The sequence below is a fragment of the Lissotriton vulgaris genome, chromosome 4_1 (genome assembly GCF_964263255.1).
Source record: "Lissotriton vulgaris chromosome 4_1, aLisVul1.2, whole genome shotgun sequence".
NCBI lineage: Eukaryota > Metazoa > Chordata > Amphibia > Caudata > Salamandridae > Lissotriton > Lissotriton vulgaris.
In genome coordinates this window covers 2027480716-2027500253 of record NC_141691.1, presented here as the reverse complement: position 1 = coordinate 2027500253, position 19538 = coordinate 2027480716, and the positions used below count along the sequence as shown (strand labels likewise).

General features: G+C 45.6%; 1 non-coding gene across 1 annotated transcript; it reads right to left on the bottom strand.

The window, feature by feature from the left end:
• Positions 1 to 19187: 19187 nt before the first annotated feature.
• On the bottom strand, positions 19188 to 19306 carry LOC147724908 (5S ribosomal RNA). The gene has a single exon (XR_015295428.1). It is a non-coding gene; the product is annotated as a 5S ribosomal RNA (ribosomal RNA).
• Positions 19307 to 19538: the final 232 nt, after the last annotated feature.

Here is a 19538-nt window from a genome sequence, read left to right as displayed (position 1 = left end):
TCCTGTTGTTATTGTAGGTCAATGCTGGAAACAGACTAGAGTATAGATGATGCATACATGCCGCCTCGGAAAGTGTTCTTGTTGCACTTTTCGACTTTGTTTCTCAATATCCCTTTTGTTTTTCCATCTACAATTACAGGCTGGGCCTTACCCTGTGCTATACTTGGGAAAACAATGCACACTTACCTTACCAATGAATATACATCTGCCAGGAAGGCAGTGGCAACAACTAAGATTGCTGGAAGAGAGGACCAAGAGGAATTCCAAGATGCAAATCCACATTTTTACCAGGATAACACAGTAACAGTATTGACTTTCTTCATCTTTTAATTAATTTAATTAATTTTTTTGTCTACAATCTTTACAACAGTGTGTTCTTGTTGTTATTATTATTATTAGGTTTGATCTCTGTTTATAATTCATCCCTACAGATATTTTAAAATTGTCTTTGCTTTTTGTAAAAGTAAGCACAGAACACCTGAACAGAAACTATATGTAATCTGGGTCTCCTTATCAATCATCATCATGCATGCATTTCCTTTTTCTCCCTTAAAATATTGATATGGATATGTAGTCTACAAAGATTGTCGTTTGTTATAAACAACAACAAAGGTGCACCACTAGGTATAGCAAAATAATATATTTTGTACAATGAACCGCAAACAATGGTATTTTCTTGAGTTTCAAAGTTCTTTATTTCAAAGTAAAGCACCAAACAGCCGCTGTGTTTCGTCCCACAGGGGACTTCTTCAGGGCTTATATTAGAAAAACTGATTTCAAGAGTAGTTGTAATAATATGTTCAGAAAGTCTCGTTGCACCAGATACTTGCACAAGGATGGTATATATGTTTATGAGTATAATCCAAATACGATCCAAGTGATTTCCAAGATTCAAATTAAACTTATGTGATGGCAAGATACCACAATGAAGGAACTTGCCGTGAAGTAAGAGATGGGTTTACAATAAATCAGAGCAATCTATTTTAAGAGCTAAGATCCTCCGTGACTCCAAAATGTAAATAGTCACTGCAGGACGGTTGAAAGGAAAACAGTACCAGATGTATGTATATCTCTTTCTGAATACAAAGATTGTTGTTTGTTGTTTGTCTATGCCTACGGTTTTACAGTGTCAGACCTTTCCCCAAACCCCCCTTCCCATCCATTCAACAAACTCTAACCCTCTCCCTCGGGCTGTGTGACTTATTGAGGTGTGACTAAATTAAATGTTACAAAAAGTGCAAAATTGCAGAAATACGATCTTAGCAAAACTGAAACTACTTACCAGGTTCAAAAGTTCAGGCTCATCATTAGTAGCCATTTCCTGTAGTGCTTCCTATGGGGCCCCTCCAGAGTTCAGTTGCCAGTTGCAACTATTATGTGACCCTGCTCTGAACCTCAGAATAGTTACACATATGCCACAAAGGTCCTGAATTACAGCTAAGGGAGACAAGCAGGAGCCAGGCTGGAAGTTCAAATCCATTAATCAGCCCCTAATTCATTATTGTCAGTTGGGGCAGGGCAGGTGTTGTAACTAATTTTGCAACAATGAAAGCACTTAGCAAGTGCAAAAGATCACTAATCAGGAAGCACTAAGGAAGCAGGTGCCAGCTAAAAAAATATTCTGTGACACATTAATCAGCCCCAAATTAATTCAGGTCACTTGAGGCAGGGAAGGTGTGCTTGCGTTGCCACAATAATGTACACTGACTGGACAACCAGAGGGTGCTGTGATGAAACAGAGGGTGGCATGGGTGGGCCAGAGGGTGGCATGAGTAGTCAGAGAGTGGCAGTGGTGACAGAGAGTGGCAGTGATGAAGAAGAGTGTCCCAAACAGGCTGGACACGTAGAAACAACAAGTTCGCGAAACTTGCGACCCGACAGGTAAGTTCGCAATTTGCGAAATTGTACAAAACCCTCGCGAACTGGCAGAAACCCGTGCAAACACAAAAAAAAAAATCCGCAAATTCGCGAGAATTCGCGGATTTTGCGTATTGCGAGTTCGCAAATCCGCAAAATTCGCGAACGCGGGATTCGCAAAATTCGCCCATGCTTAATCACTAGTACAATTCAGGTAGCCGTCGAGTAGACACTAGTAGTTATATGGTCCCTAGGGTCATTCTAGTCTTTGCTTAGTTAGCCCGAGCCATGCAACCATTTTACCTTTGTGTCTTTTATTTTTGCACACGTTAGCTCGGAGCTTGTTGTATAAGATGCTTTTGAGCCCACATGACCTCATACTGCTACTGTCTAAGCACTGCGTATAAGGTCAACCAAAACAAGCTACTTTTTTATGGAGTTCTAATGCTAGTCCATATTGCTTATCTATAAAAATGCTAAACTTTCTGGCACGACTGAGAAATGCTTGCAATATACTAACATGCACCATTTTTCTCAAAGCAGACGGATGATTCTGTTCTATGAAACAGAGCTTTGCAGAGCTTATGATGTAACCATTAATAGGTTCTTCTAAGGTCAGGGGTCAACAGAATTCGCTCAGAGATCTTCTATTATAATTTCATATAAACTATATTCCTACCAAGGGGATGGTGGTTCTTCTACCACTGTTCAGTTATCATGATTTCACATTTTTTATCTTCATTCTATGGACTTGTAGTTCATGTAAGTGTAACTAAGTGTGACTTTTAGGATTCGGTTCCCAGTCCTCTGTTGATGACCATAGCCTTCACCATCACGTGACACGCCAGCAGTATAAAAAGGAGTCTTACCATAGGATCCTTGCTTGTTATTACAAACCTGTGGGTTCCTGCTTCTTTTGGTTCCTGAGAAAGCTGTTGGTCGTTGCCGTTCCTCACGGGCTCGTGAGGAACATTGGAAAACTTGCCTTTTTCCCGTACCCCTTACCTTGGTCCCCAGTGTGGTTAATTCCCTGATCCTGTTCCCTCTTGTTCCTTTGCTGTTCCCCGCCTTGTGTTCCCGTAGTGAGTTAGTTAGTGTTCTAGTTCCCGTTCCCCTTCTACCCCCGTTAGAGATTATCCAACGACATTCAGGGGCTCCTGTTTGTCAGACACTAACTTTTGTGTCTTTGTTCCTTTGGACCCCGAGACTTGTCAAAGCTTTAGTTCGGGCGCTAGTCGCTCGTTCAATCAACAAGTCTTGTGGAGAGTATCCGCCTCGTTGTAGACGGATCTGACGTTGTTAGCTAATTCCCGGCTGGGATTAGTTTTTACTTCCATTCGTGAAGCATTATCGTTTCTCACTTATTATAGTTTTATTACTTCACACCCGTTTTGAAGATACAGGGGTTTTTTGTTCATGCACGTTCCTTTTGCATGTTTTTTACCCTGTGCAATCCCGTCACGCCCAAACCTGATACACCCAAGATATCTGTTCTTGATAATTCCCCTCGAAACAAAACCTGCATTTGCTAACGGTAAGTGTCAGTGAGGTGAACTGCGCTATATGGTCTTTGTTTGCTATAGCAGGATTGGGAATCGAATATTATTGTGTGCTATCCCTTTTTTGTTTCCCTGTTCATGCAGGTGCGGAAGCGAGGAGGAGGGTGTTATCTGAATCTCCGTTCTACAGGGGTGGAAGGTTTGGAGCCATTTGTTTCCACCCCCTTTTCTGGTTCATCGGTTAACTCATTTGGACCATCTAGTGAGTGACCGGTGAGTCGGGGAAGTGGTTGGGACTTGCAACGTTCCTGCAGTGTGTGGGTTGGGCTGGAGCCTAACAGAATAACAAGCCCACGTTTTAATACACTGCCCGAACGAATGGATGTAGAAGGCGGAGCCACGGCGGGGACGGAAGTCCCTACCATGCTCGATGTTATGGGTGCCTTAGCTGCCTTACAGGCTCAGGTGCAGGACTTGAGACAAGAGAACGTGGGATTGAGGCAAGAACTGGGGGCGGTAAGAGCGCGGGAAACCGTGCAACCAAGGGGACCGACACCTCTCATATACCCGGCCACGTTTCAGTATGGAGGGGTGGGACAGAGTAACCCTGGAGGTAGTACCCCGGTTGCGATCACTGTGTCCTCCCCTGTTCCTGTTCCCCTGGCTCAACCTGAATGATTCTATGGAGACAGTGGGAAATTTGGCACGTTCATGAATCAGTGCCAGCTACACTTCATGTGTAGGCCAGGGGCCTTTCCTGACGATGCGGCGAAGGTATCGTTTATGCTTTCTTATTTGGCTGGTACTGCTGCCCAGTGGGCTATCCCCTTAGTGGAGGATAAGGATCAGGTGTTGAGGGATTATGACGCATTTAAGGAGCTGATGAGGGGGTTGTTTGCCAAACATGCATTTATGCAAGCCAGCGACTCAGAACTGCTGAAATTGCGACAGGGCAGACAAGACCTCCTTACGTATATAGCGACCTTCAATCGCTTGATCTCTGAGACACATTGGCCAGCCGATAAGCGGACCTCATTATTCTACCAGGGTCTTAATGACGACTTGAAAGACGTGGTATCACAAGTGGTGGATCCACCGGAGGATTGTGCCGCGTTCATTGACCTAGTGGTTAAATTGAACCATCGGCTATCGGAAAGACGTGGGGATCGTTTACGATTTCAGGTGTCCCGCGGTAGCTTCATAAAACCTGAAGTTAAACAACCTCTTGGGGAATCGAAGCCTGAGCCCATGGAAATAGGGGGAGTAAGGGGTCCTTTGAAACCTGAAGAAAGGAAACGAAGAAGAGACAAGAATTTATGCCTCTATTGTGGACAGGGAGGCCACTTTGCAAGGGAGTGTCCCGTCAAACCATCAGGGGCGGGTTACAGCAAAAAGGTGGCATATGTGCAGGTAGAAAGGTTGCCCCTCCCGGAGCATAAGATAGGGCAGTATGAGGTGTTGGGGGCGGTTGATCTGGAGCCTCGACATTTCGTCTTCTCGGCTCAACTTCTAGTAACTGCACAGAATAGAGTGCCGGTATCGGTATTGTTAGATTCGGGTGCCACCGGCAATTTCATTGACATCTCCCTAGCGGAAAAACTTGGTGTGCCCTGCCAGTATAAGAAGCAACGGGAGTTGGTTCGAGCAATAGACGGAACCGAGTTGTCATCTGGGTGCATCACTAGACAGACGATGCCGTTACGGTTGATATGCGACAACGGCCACTCGGAGTGTGTGGTGTTCGATTTGATTGATGCACCTTCCTTCGGGTTGGTGTTGGGGGTGCCTTGGCTGCAGGAGCACAATCCCAGGATTGACTGGGTGCGGCGGTTAGTTACGCTAGACTCGCATTATTGTTTGAAGAACTGTTATAGTGTGCCCAGTAAGAAGGTCCCTCCCTTGTATTGTGCGACCGTGGAGGAGAGTGGAGTTCCGAGACAGTACGGGGATTATGCTGATGTCTTTGACAAAGGGTGTGCTCAGAGTTTACCCCCACATCGGTCTTTCGACTGTAGGATTGATCTAGTGGAGGGGGCTCCTTTGCCCTGTAGCCGTATATATGCCTTGTCTGAACCGGAGGAGAAGCATCTCAAAGACTATCTGGATGAGATGTTGGAACTAGGGTTCATCCGTCCTTCTTCTTCGCCCGTGTCTTCGGCAATCTTCTTTATACCAAAGAAGGAAGGCACTTTGAGGGCTTGCGTTGACTACTGGACGCTAAATAAGGCTACCATAAAGAATAGGTACCCTCTTCCACTTATCCCCGTGAGGAAAATTAAATTTTTGGTCATGTTGTGTTCCCTAGCGCGCACCCCACCGACTCCATGTACCGGCTTAAAGTGCATGTAACTTCCCTCCTGTGCCAGCTATGAAGACGCAAATACATTTGCGTCCACCGTTAACATGTCCTCTTTCAGATCCACCCTGAATGGATTATATAGTCCGTTCCTAAGTATGCTATGCCACCGTCTTTTTGTAGTACACTTTTCATGTTTTTCCTGCTCCTAGCAGAGTAGGCCCTGAATTCCTGCCATTGAGCCTCTTTTCTGGCTTTCGACTCTGACAGATCCTGCCCAGCCTACCTCTGTACCCGTGAACTCTGACTTACTTTCAGCGCGGCCCCTCGCGCTCAGCTCAGCCTGCTTTCTGCCAAGACTGACTATAACCTTCGAGTTATCTGTCCCGCTCCTCGAGAATGCATTCCTGCCTACTAGCTCCAGTAAACATCCTCCCCAGCTGCAGAGCCAAAGGGCCGACCTGTCTCAATGCAAGTAATTCATAGCCTCTGTTACCATGCTTCCATGGAAGGCCCCGTGCCCCCACGCTTCTCATGTAGACACTTAGGCGCTTATACACGCATCCACAGTTAGCATAGAACAGCTTCTGCCCTAGAGACCTTTCCGCCCAGATAGTATAGTTCCTAAACATCAGATATCAGATATGATAGAAGTACAAGTTGATCTGACATGCCAGACTTCTGTCTCTTTCCGTCAGTGTAAATGTCAAGTCCCCTGCACCCCGTCAATCACACGTCATGCAGCTGCGCGCGCATCCAAGCTTCCGATTTCTGCTGACACTGCAACAATTCTGTTAGCACCACCCCTTGGTGCCACCCACTTGCGTCACCTATCAGTGACGTTTCTAGCACACACCTCTGATTCACGCCTAGTTTACGCCTCTTGATTACGTACTAGTAACACGTGTATACTGTTATCTTGTCTTCTCTCAGCTGTTACGCCTCTTACATTACTTCTTATGGTATAAATCAAGTATATAAGCTATGTATTGTTAATAAACGAGAGCGCTCTATCCCTTCTGACACCCCTGTGGTGGTCAGAACATGATATCCTGGTCTAGACCATTCCTTTATGAGGAATAAAACCCTTAGAAACTCTAACACCACGGACTCTGTCTTTTTTCATTCCGATTGAGTTGCTATTGATTAAGTACTTACCTGCATAGAAATTAAGAGAGTAAATTAATTATTTACGTCATTTTGGCGCCCGAACAGGGACCCCTCCCCCACCTCACGCGCCGGTTGGCGCATTGCAAGCTCTGTCCCCTGCCATCAGTTAGATGGAACATACGCGTACTGGCAGGATTTCCTGCATCTCCCTCTGACCCACGGAGGTGACGAAGACTGCGATCAGTGCCCAGACGAGGCGGTGAGGAGCGCGGAGGATCCCGACCAGAGCCTAGCCGAAAGAAGCAAGGTCCGAGGTGTCAAGAGGCCCACCAGGTTTCCGAAGTTTTCTGAAGTTTTCCGAAGTTTTCCGAAGTTTTCCGAAGTACCGAGTCGAGTCCAGTCGAGTTTTCCGAGGCCTTCTGTTTCCGTGCTTCCCGGTGAGTACCATTGCTGGGTCGTATCTAGACGGGTTTGGGTACGCAAGTCCGGTCTGCACTGTTTTTAGGCAGTGTATCTGTACTGTTTAGCAGTATATCTAGTATTCCGAATTTCTGCACTGTTACACCAGTGTATCTGTACTGTTTAGCAGTACATCCAGTATAGGGGGGTAGTCATCTATGTCTTCAATGTTCTTATGTGATTAATGTTGTGGTATGAATGTGACTGTTTAAATGTGTATTATTGTGTTTCTCGTATAACCTAGCTGTCAAGAGTATTAAGGAATAAGGATTGAGCATTCAGTAATAAGTAAGCAAAATGCCGTTTTTCAACAAGTTAAAGCAGATAGGAACTAGGAAAGGGATACTGGAGGAAGAAATTCCTATTCCCCCTAGGGACACTCCCGGCAATTTTATGTACAACAAGCATGGCATAGATGCCATATTATATCTAGATTTATGGGCCGATTACACCAAACACCTAGACGAAAGACACAGATGGCCTGTCACCGGAACATGGGATGCCGAGTGCATCATGAAGGTAGAAGAAGCATTGTGGAAAAAGAAAGCTAGACAATCTCAGAAAGACGCCATAGAATTTTGGCGTAAGGAATCACATAAGCGTGCTGAGAAAGCACTCCGTAGAGAAGACAGACTTAAAGAATCAGAAAAGGCTCAAGAAAACGAATTAGTTATCGAAGGAATCCGAGTAAAAACAGAACAGATAGACCGCGCCCGAAATAATCTTGTAAACGGTATGTATCTTGCAGCAGATGGCACATCTCAAGCCCTATCAGAAATACCGAAAAACTTACCGACACCATTAGTTCCAACTAAAGTAATGCATAAAACTACTAAAGACATATTCCTAAATTCATATTTAGAGGATGTAGCACCAGCTTACACCAATCTGCCTGTTCGTGCCCTGCCTACTGACAGGGATGGGGGTGGCACTACGCCCCCAGATCATGTCCCGCCGGTACCGCGACAGACCTCCCCTGTTCCGCCCGCTCCGCCACTTCCCGCACTCAAGACTGACCTACCGAAACCAGTCCTACCTGATCCTACTAAACGACAAATTCAAGTTCAGATACAGACTCCGCGGAGCGATAATGCCCAAGCATCCGGCTCAGGAGGTGCGACTGCGGGTCCGCAGACCCCGCCATTAACACACAGATTCAATTTAAGGGACACGCAGAATCCTTTCCAGTCTCCCCACTTGTCGCGTCTTGACGCATTAAAGGAAAACATGTCAGTCTGCAGATATGATCCAGTCCCCGGAAAAAACGATCTATCGATATTGGCATCACTACGATTAAGATCTGCCACCGATAGCTTGCTATGCTATGTAGGAATGAAGGAACGTCTCGACAGACTATATGAGTTTATACAGACAGGGAAAGACCCTGACAGTGTCAAAGATGCCATGCATAAACAGAAAGTTGACATTCAAGCACAGATATTACGATTTTTCATAAATTGTCTAATAAGAGAACGAGACAGGCCCGAGACAGATCAAAGTGAATTAGACGGACTAAACAAGTGGGGTCAAAATATAGCCGAAGGAAAACATGATAGGGGGGCTTGCATAGCCAGTATGTCCCAGAAAATTAGAAAGGCAGTATTAACTGCACACCGGGAAGAGAATGATAAAGCTTCCTCCGAGGAGGAAGAAGAACACGAAGCACCAGGAAGGTCTACAGATACTATAGCGTATGTAGGTAAGGGAAATTACCTTAGGAAAGGTATTCGTCCGGAAAGCAAGAGAGTTCTTTTCTCTGCTTTAACAAATCCGAATTCTTCTGAACATCAGTTCCAGGAAACTGATAAAAGGCTTCGAGACCGAATGGGGTACCATGTACTCAATTCTATGGATGAACAGGAATTAGCCCGGTCAGCCGTGCTATGGGCCGAAAACCCAGACATATATAATGATGATACGTTAGTGCAGACATTCTTGAACCTTTCCCCAGAAGAGCAGAAAATAGCAGGTGTATACATGATTCAGCACCTCCTCATCAAGTTCAGAAACCATCATTCCGATCCAGGTCCCTTACACGAAACATTAGAAGCACTACTCATGGATAGATGGAGAGGTTTCAGTACCAAATTAATACAAATAATTCTAGAACAACGACGTACATATAACACCTTCATAAGCTCTGAATATGTTCCCGCCCCGCCTCCAGAAAGAAAAACGTACCACATGCAATGCCTGAGTGGCATTGAAAGTCAGAACCCCTTACGAGAAGTACACCCAGTTATGGGTACGGATCACGTCATGAAGCGTGTGTATGTTCACACACCACTGACCAAGTTAGAACTGTTAGAAATGAAGAAACTAGTCCCGTGTCATGATAAAGACCCTGCAGGTTTTCACAGAGAGCTTAAAGACATGTTACTGATGGGGGATTACACGTATGATGATATTATGAAAATGTTAAAAGTACTGTTGCCCACGGGCATTTACGAGAAATTAAAGGAAAAAGATTGGGAGGTGGGGGAGGCAAAGATAGCATGGGCAGAAATAGAAGACGAAGAAAGTAAACGAATCCCAGGGTTAGGCCTTGGGGAAAGGACTAAAGCATTACCCGGATTAATAGTACAGGTTTTGCCAAGATTATTGACAACCAGAAAGGAAGATTGGGACGCCATCTCGTCCTGTAAACAGAAACAAGATGAAGATACTAGTGACTTCTATTCCAGATTCGAGAAATGTTTCATTATAAATAGTGGCCTACAACCTAGTAGCGAGTCATATCCACACCTTTTCGTATCAAAATTAGTAGAGAATTCCCTACCATTAGTTAAAAATAGAGTGTACAAAGTTGAAAGTACTTGGCAGGCAAATACGCCATCCCAGATGTTACAAATGTTACAATATCACCAGAACAGAATTAGGGAAGAACAAGATCAGGAACAGAAACGTATGAAAGACACGAAAATGAAAATGTTAGTAGCTCAGACGGTCCCAGCCGACGGTCAAAGAAAAGGTGGGGCCCAGACCAATCACAATACAGCTCCCGTTAAAGGGACATGTAATTACTGCAAGCAGCCAGGTCACTATGTACATGAATGCCCAGTCCTGAAACACAACATCTCAACAGGTAAAACTAAAGAAAGACCGCATCCGCCTAGACATGAACATGGTCATCAACAGACCTCGCAGAACGAACAGCCAATGCAGAATATGCAGCCTACGCATGCTCCATCCCACACAGCACAGACCGTAGCAGTACCGCAGCCACAGCCCATTGCCGCGACTCAGCAAGTTTCACAACAGATGTACCAGTATGCCCAATCGGCATATCCAGATTACCCCCGATACACATGAAACAGCCTAGAGAGGGAAGGTGGTTTGCCTCTTATTGAAATTCCCGTAGATCAAGAAGGTCCTTATGTACACAGTCACGTATTGGGAAAAGACAGAAAGTTTTTAATCGACACAGGGGCAAGTCGCACTACAATCAGTCACAATGAAGTCCCAGGGGCACCCCTCTCAGGCTCACAGAATGTATCCCTTGGTTTTTCAGGACAGCCTATTGTAAATGAAGTATCGGAACCAGTACCATTAGCTGTGGGTCCATTATCCCGAGTTACAGATTTGTTACTAACTAAATCATGCCCAGAAAATCTGTTAGGAATTAAAACACTGAAGGCTCTAGGAGCCATAATATGCTGTTCCCCGGAGGGAGTCAGACTCTTTCTACGGGATTTCAAGGGTCATTATGTTTTAAGAGATTTTGATGTCAGATTGAAAAATGTACCAGATCACTTATGGGCAAAAGGCCCAGCCGATGTAGGTTGTATGCATATCACTCCATATCGTGTTACACTCAAGACAGGAGTTGTTCTACCCAGAATCAGACAATACAAGTTACCACCCGATGCTGTAGTGGCTTTACTGAAAATCATTGAAGAGCTTATTGCCCAGGGGGTGGTCGTAGAGACCAACTCCAATATCTGTAATTCACCCATCATTCCAATTCTTAAACGTACAGACCCCAATGCACCGCCAGTATATCGGCTGGTGATTGATCTTCGAGAGCTGAACAAATGCATTGTACCACAGTATCCTGTGGTCCCCGATATCTCCTCCCTGTTAACTGCTATTGATTCAGAAGCAACGTTCTTTACTGTAATTGATCTCAAGAACGCTTTCTTCAGTGTACCTATTGATCCGGAGAGCCAATATCTCTTCGGATTCAGTTTAAATGGACGAAGTTTCAAATTTTCCCGCGCACCTCAAGGATTTACAGAAAGCCCCAGCATTTATAGTCAAGCACTGAAAAGACAACTAGATTGTATTCAAATGCCAGTTAATACTGCTTTACTGCAATACGTCGATGATCTACTGATCACCGCACGAAGTGAGCCCGAATGTGAACAAGCATCATTGACAGTTTTGCATTTCCTGGCCGACAAGGGACACAAGGTGTCTCCTTCGAAGCTACAATTCTGTGTTCAGCAAGTTGTGTACTTGGGTCACTTGCTGTCCAAAGTGGGGAGACAGCTCACTCCCGATCGCATTCAGTTAATTGTAAATATGCCACGACCCCAGACACAAAAGGAAGTGCGGGCCTTCATAGGCCTCACCTCGTACTGCAGACAATGGATTCCTCAATATGCATTTCTAGCTAAACCACTCATCCAGTTAACGACGCAGGAGGTAGCAACTTCCATTGCCCTCCCTTGGACTCAGGAACACACACAAGCCTTTGAGGAATTAAAGAAAGCATTATGCCAAGCACCAGTTTTAGCGACACCATGTTACAGCAAACCGTTTACACTTTTTGTTACAGAACGTGACGGTACAGCATTATCTGTCCTCACTCAAGATCAAGCAGGTTCACATAAGCCTTGCGCTCATTTTTCAAGTACATTGGATTCAGTAGCCCAGGCACTCCCTGCGTGCTTAAAGTCAGTAGCAGCAACAGCGTTAGCAATCAGACAGAGCGACTCAATTGTTCTAGGTCACCAGTTAACAGTACAAGTCCCACATTCTGTAGAGGTTCTGTTAAACAGAACCCAGACTCAACACTTGACTATAGCACGACTGACAGGTTACGAGTTGACACTATTCCAGCCACACATAGAAATCAGACGTTGCAGTATCCTGAACCCAGCAACACTGTTACCTACAGTTATGACAGATCCAGCTCCGCATGATTGCATAGAGATCATTAATGCAGTAACAAAGCCCCGACGAGATTTAACAGATATTCCATTGACAAACCCAGACCTGACACTTTATGTGGACGGTTCATGCATGAGAACAAGTACAGGAGAGTTAGTGGCCGCGTATGCCGTGACCACTGAAACTGAAGTTAAAGAGACACATCGTATTGATACACTGTCTGCTCAAGCAGCAGAGCTCACCGCTCTGACCCGAGCCTGTATTCTAGCCAAGAACAGAAATGTCAACATATACACTGATTCCCGTTATGCGTTTGGAGTCGTACACGACTTCGGCATGCTGTGGCAAGAACGAGGTTTTCTGACCTCTCATGGTGCCAAAATCCAACACGGTCCTCTCATTCAAGCACTGTTAGAAGCAATACATCTGCCTTCAGCCATATCCGTCATGAAGTGTAAAGCACATACTAAAGTCACAGATTCTGTTTCCCAGGGTAACGACCTGGCAGATCAGACAGCAAAACATACAGCACTGACTCACACTCAGACAAATGATACGACAAAGACAACAGATCCGACAAACTGTATGACAGTCAGGGATCCCACACTAGATGTTATCGACATTCAGACACATGCTACTCCAGAAGAAATAAAGAAATGGATCGAACTAGGAGGGATCCAGACAGATCAAGGTTGGATGACGAAGGGAAAATCTACATGGTTTCTCCCTGACTCTATGGTTCAAGTTATGATAAATACAGCACATAGTCCTGCACATCTAGGAGAGAAAGCGATGTTAGACAGTTTACAAAATCTCTGGAACAATAAACACTTACGAGCAGCAGCAAAACAGAAAGTGCGTACTTGCATGATCTGTTGTCAGTTCAATCCAGGAAAAAGCGTCCCTGTAGAGCAAGGTGGATTTCATCCTCCCGATCACCCTTTTGAAGTCCTCCAGATGGATTATATCCAGATGGACCGTTGTCGAGGATTTAAATATGTTCTCGTAGTTGTCTGTGCTCTGTCCTGCTGGACCGAAGCATACCCAGTCTCAGATTACACTGCTCCGACCACTGCCAAGCAGTTGGTTCGTGAATTCTTCCCACGATACGGCCTGCCTCGTGTCGTGTACTCAGATAACGGTCAGCCATTCTCATCTGCATTAATGAAAGAAGTTTCTTTATTATTGGGATACCAGTGGAAGTTCCATTGTGTCCGACATCCAGAAGCCGCAGGCCTTGTTGAGAGGCATAACCAGACACTAAAGATCCGCCTTGCCAAAATATGTCAGGAGAAAGGGGTCGACTGGATAGTCGCCCTGCCAGTGGCACTATTCTACATGAGAATGGTCGCCCATTCGAGATCAGGGCTATCCCCGTACGAGGTGGTCTTTGGAAGACCACCGAATATGTGGGGGACGCCCATTCCGAAAAAGATTACTGATGTTGATTGTGACATGTTGACAGATTACCTTGCCTCCTTGATGTCTGCACTCCAATCATGTCGTTCACAGGTTGCCGCAGCCTTCCCTGACAACACTGATGTAAAGCCACACGACGTCCGTCCTGGTGACCTTGTGTTCGTCCGCAACTTTGACAGAAAAAGTCCGCTGGAGCCCCGCTGGAAGTCTCCGAAGACCGTACTGCTTACAACAAGGACGAGCGTGAAAATCGAAGGAAGAAAGGGGTGGGTTCACACGAGTCATATAAAAAAATTCTCTGGACTGAAACCTGACCGAGACTCGTCCACCCCCACCAAAGACTGTGTCGAACAAAAAGACTTTACAGAATCTGAACGAGAAAAAACTCCTCAAGAAAATTATCGCATGAAATTACGATCTAGCAAGTCAGACAGTTTAATTGTTTAAGTCCTCCCCTAGGTGAATCGGTTAAATAGTTTCTGACATGTATCCCCTAGATCGAGATAGAGAGAGAGAGAGAGAAGCAAAGAAACGTACATACTGCAAATCACTTCGTAGTCACTGTATAGTGACACTATTAATCATGTTTATTCTTAGTATTCTAATTATTGTTGTCAGTATCGTTTTGCCTATCTATTATCCTATTTTCAAGCATGAACATTCTGCTTACAATGTTTCTGCTGAACACACTTTTAGTGAGTTACCTCCACACGAGCTTTCCTACAGACTCGCGCTGCGCAACAATACATTCATTAGTATGCTACATCATTCTCATCAAACTAACAATGCTACAAATTGCTGGATATGTGGCCGACTCCCTCCCTACCAGAATTACAAGGGAGCCCTGCCCCTCTTTCCGTACCCGTTCACTCACAATGGCTCTTGCGGAGCATGGTTTAAAATAATTAACTCCTTAGATCCTGATATTGCTGTTTTCGATGGGGGTTGGGTTTGGGGAAATCTGAACTTGGTCCTACTAGACGTCTGTTACCCAGATAAGGAGGGACTCCCCACCAGAATAGGAACTGACCTAGAAAATGAAGTGTATGGATTAGGTAATTATACAATTAGCCTTATGATTCTCACTGTCGAATCCGAAGCCACACCCGTTCTACCCATTATGTCAGTATTGCCAGTCACTGGTGAATTATGTATCAAGAAGAAAGGTTCAGTACACTTAGGTCATAGTAAATGCACTACTGTGGTCGAATTCAGTGATCATGGAAAATCGTCTTTTAAAGCTATCAGTCACTCTTACTTTGTTTGTGGTCATACCGCATACATTCGTCTACCTCCAGATTGGGATGGTACCTGTTACATTGCATTCCTTCTGCCACCTGTTTTTCTAGCTCCTCCTGATTACCATAGAAATACCAATCTAGTAAAGAATAGACCCAGAAGAGACATCCCACTTGTCGACTACACAGAAACGGCATGGGAACAGTACACTGATTTTAATAAAGGATTCTTTTTCTTTTTAGGCCCTGTCCAGAATAGTAAATTAATACGCAGATTAACTAGAACACTCGAAGCAGTAGTAAATGAAACTGCCTCCGCCTTAGGTAACTTAACAGAAGAGCAGTCCGCCATGCGGGTTGTTGTCCTTCAGAACCGTCTTGTAATTGACGTCATCTTGGCAGATAGAGGTGGAGCCTGTAAGGTCATCGGATCAAGTTGCTGTGTTTTCATACCACAAAACGCACCATCTGTATATCAAGCTATCACCCGTCTCCATAAAATTGCAAATCAGATACATCAGAATCCAGGCACTTGGACTTGGTCCGGTTGGTTCTGGACAACGTTAACAGCTTGGGGATGGAAGATCCTATCCTTCCTAGGCATTGGCCTAGTCCTAGTATTCAGTTGCTGCCTGTGCCTGCAGTGTGGGCCAGCGATTTGTGGACTGTGTGCCACCTCTTGTATTGAACACTCCAGCTTTCTCTCAAAACGTAAACGAAAGAAAGAAGAACAAATGATGCTACACGAACAAACTGATCGATTCATGAGGATCGATATATCATGAAGGGTCCGTAGGGAACAAGGAGGGAATGAGGAAAATTAAATTTTTGGTCATGTTATGTTCCCTAGCGCGCACCCCACCGACTCCATGTACCGGCTTAAAGTGCATGTAACTTCCCTCCTGTGCCAGCTATGAAGACGCAAATACATTTGCGTCCACCATTAACATGTCCTCATTCAGATCCACCCTGAATGGATTATATAGTCCGTTCCTAAGTATGCTATGCCACCGTCTTTTTGTAGTACACTTTTCATGTTTTTCCTGCTCCTAGCAGAGTAGGCCCTGAATTCCTGCCATTGAGCCTCTTTTCTGGCTTTCGACTCTGACAGATCCTGCCCAGCCTACCTCTGTACCCGTGAACTCTGACTTACTTTCAGCGCGGCCCCTCGCGCTCAGCTCAGCCTGCTTTCTGCCAAGACTGACTATAACCTTCGAGTTATCTGTCCCGCTCCTCGAGAATGCATTCCTGCCTACTAGCTCCAGTAAACATCCTCCCCAGCTGCAGAGCCAAAGGGCCGACCTGTCTCAATGCAAGTAATTCATAGCCTCTGTTACCATGCTTCCATGGAAGGCCCCGTGCCCCCACGCTTCTCATGTAGACACTTAGGCGCTTATACACGCATCCACAGTTAGCATAGAACAGCTTCTGCCCTAGAGACCTTTCCGCCCAGATAGTATAGTTCCTAAACATCAGATATCAGATATGATAGAAGTACAAGTTGATCTGACATGCCAGACTTCTGTCTCTTTCCGTCAGTGTAAATGTCAAGTCCCCTGCACCCCGTCAATCACACGTCATGCAGCTGCGCGCGCATCCAAGCTTCCGATTTCTGCTGACACTGCAACAATTCTGTTAGCACCACCCCTTGGTGCCACCCACTTGCGTCACCTATCAGTGACGTTTCTAGCACACACCTCTGATTCACGCCTAGTTTACGCCTCTTGATTACGTACTAGTAACACGTGTATACTGTTATCTTGTCTTCTCTCAGCTGTTACGCCTCTTACATTACTTCTTATGGTATAAATCAAGTATATAAGCCATGTATTGTTAATAAACGAGAGCGCTCTATCCCTTCTGACACCCCTGTGGTGGTCAGAACATGATATCCTGGTCTAGACCATTCCTTTATGAGGAATAAAACCCTTAGAAACTCTAACACCACGGACTCTGTCTTTTTTCATTCCGATTGAGTTGCTATTGATTAAGTACTTACCTGCATAGAAATTAAGAGAGTAAATTAATTATTTACGTCACCCGTGTTACTGGACCAACTCCGCAAGGCCAAGGTGTTTACTAAACTGGACTTGCGTGGAGCTTACCATCTGATCCGTATGCGACCCGGGGATGAGTGGAAAACGGCTTTTAAAACGAAACACGGGCTGTATGAGTACTGTGTGATGCCGTTTGGCCTGTGCAATGCGCCAGCGGTATTCCAGTACTTCATTAACGAGGTCTTGAGTGAGTATCTGGATAGGACGGTAATTGTGTACCTGGATGATATCCTTATTTTTTCAGAGACCTGTGTAGAACATCATACACATGTCCAGCAAGTGTTGCAGAAATTGCGGGAACATCGGCTATATGCCAAACTGAAAAAGTGCCTATTTGATGCGGAGGAGGTGGAATTTCTGGGCTTTTTAATATCAGCCGAAGGAATACGGATGGACCCGAAAAAGATACAGGCAATTCTGGACTGGCCAGTACCAACTTCTGTTAAGCACATTCAGGTACTCCTAGGGTTCGCCAATTTTTATCGGCGCTTCATCGCTCGATTTTCAGATATTGTGGCGCCGATGACCAGGTTGTTGCGTAAGGAAGTCCCTTTTGTGTGGTCTCAGGAAGCGCAGGGTGCTTTTCATCTGTTGTTGAAGACCTTTACAACGGCGCCAGTACTAGCCCATCCAGATCCAGCATTTCCATTCTTTGTTGAGACGGATGCGTCCGCGGGAGCAGTAGGAGGGGTGTTGTCCCAAAAGGAGGAGGGCACTGGCCATATGCATCCTATTGCGTATTTTTCAAAGACATTGTTACCGGCCGAACGCAATTACACGGTGGCGGAACGGGAGTTGTTGGCAGTGAAATTGTCGTTTGAGGAATGGCGTCACTATCTGTGGGGGGCCCGCCATAGAATCACGATTTACACGGATCATAAGAACTTGGAGTTTTTCAGATCAGCCAGGGCATTGACACCTAGACAGATGTGGTGGGTTTTGTTTTTTAATGAATATGATTTTATCATAACTTACAGACCCGCTGCACAGCAGATTAAATCAGATGCACTGTCTAGGATACATATGGATCCGGGAGAAGGGAAAGTAGGAAAAGAAAGCAGACCAATGCTCGAGAGCAGGAGGATTGTGGGAGTGGCCTCGGTTGAAGAGTTTACTACTAAAATAAAAGAGCAGTTGAAGCAAACAGACATGGCCCCGTGGCTACGGCTAGCGCAGGTGGTGCTCCGGGAGGGGATGCTGTATCAGGGGAATAGGTTGTTTGTTCCGCCCGAGTTGAGAGCAAAGGTGGTGGAGTGGTGTCACTCTTCCTCCCTGATTGCACATCCAGGAATAGGGAAGACCAAGGAATTGTGCTTGAGGTGGTTTTGGTGGGAAAATGTGGCGCAGGATATTCAGAAATATGTAACAGCCTGTCCTGTCTGTGCCATCAATAAGCCTTCGCATAGTAAGCCTTCCGGTCTGTTACAACCTTTGGTGATACCCCCTTCCCCTTGGCATACCATCAGCATGGATTTTGTCACAGATCTTCCCTTGGTATCCGGCTTCACAGCCATTCTCGTGGTTGTGGATTTGTTTACAAAAATGGCCCACTTCATACCGCTTCAGAAAATCCCCACAGCAAAGGAAATGGTCTTGGAGTTTATGTCTTCGATAGTACGATTACATGGGCTGCCAACAGCTGTCATATCAGACAGGGGGGCGCAATTTGTATCCCATTTCTGGACGGAGCTCTGTCTGGTGCTTAAGATGGATATACGCTTGTCATCTGCGTACCATCCCCAGTCAGATGGTCAGACAGAGCGCACCAACCAGACAATGGAACAATACCTCAGGTGCTTGACTACTTCCCTGTCGTGTGATTGGGTAATGGCATTACCCATAGCAGACTTTGCATATAACAACAGAATCCACACAGCTTTGGGAATGACACCATTCTATTGTTCTATGGGATATCATCCAAGAGCCCTAGCAATCCAACCCACTTGGCACATGCCAGCCATTGATGATGCGTGTAAACGATTGAGTGACATCTGGGAGGTAGCTAGGGTCAGGCTACAGGAGGCCAAGGCAGCTATGAAAGTACAGGCGGATCGACATAGGGTTTCGGCCCCTGCTTATAAGGTGGGCGATCAAGTATGGTTAGTTTCACGTAACCTGAGGCTACAGGAATCGCGCAAGCCTACAGCACCTGGTATTCCCAGGCGGTCTCCCATCCAGGTACTAACCAGGCCCGACCCTGCTTAACTTCTGAGATCGGACGAGATCAGGTGCTTTCAGGGTGGTATGGCCGCAAGCTACAGCCCCGGTATGTAGGCCCTTTTCCGATTGTACAGGTAGTCAACCCTGTGGCGATGAAGCTGTTATTGCCATCTGATTACAAGGTTCACCCAGTCTTTCACACCTCCTTGCTGAAGCCCTTTGTCCCCTCAGATCAGGTTTTGCCCCCTCCTGCTCCGGTGGTGGTGGATGGAGAGGAGGAGTTTGAAGTTCAGGCCATCCTTGATTCTAGGAGACGGAGGGGTAGATT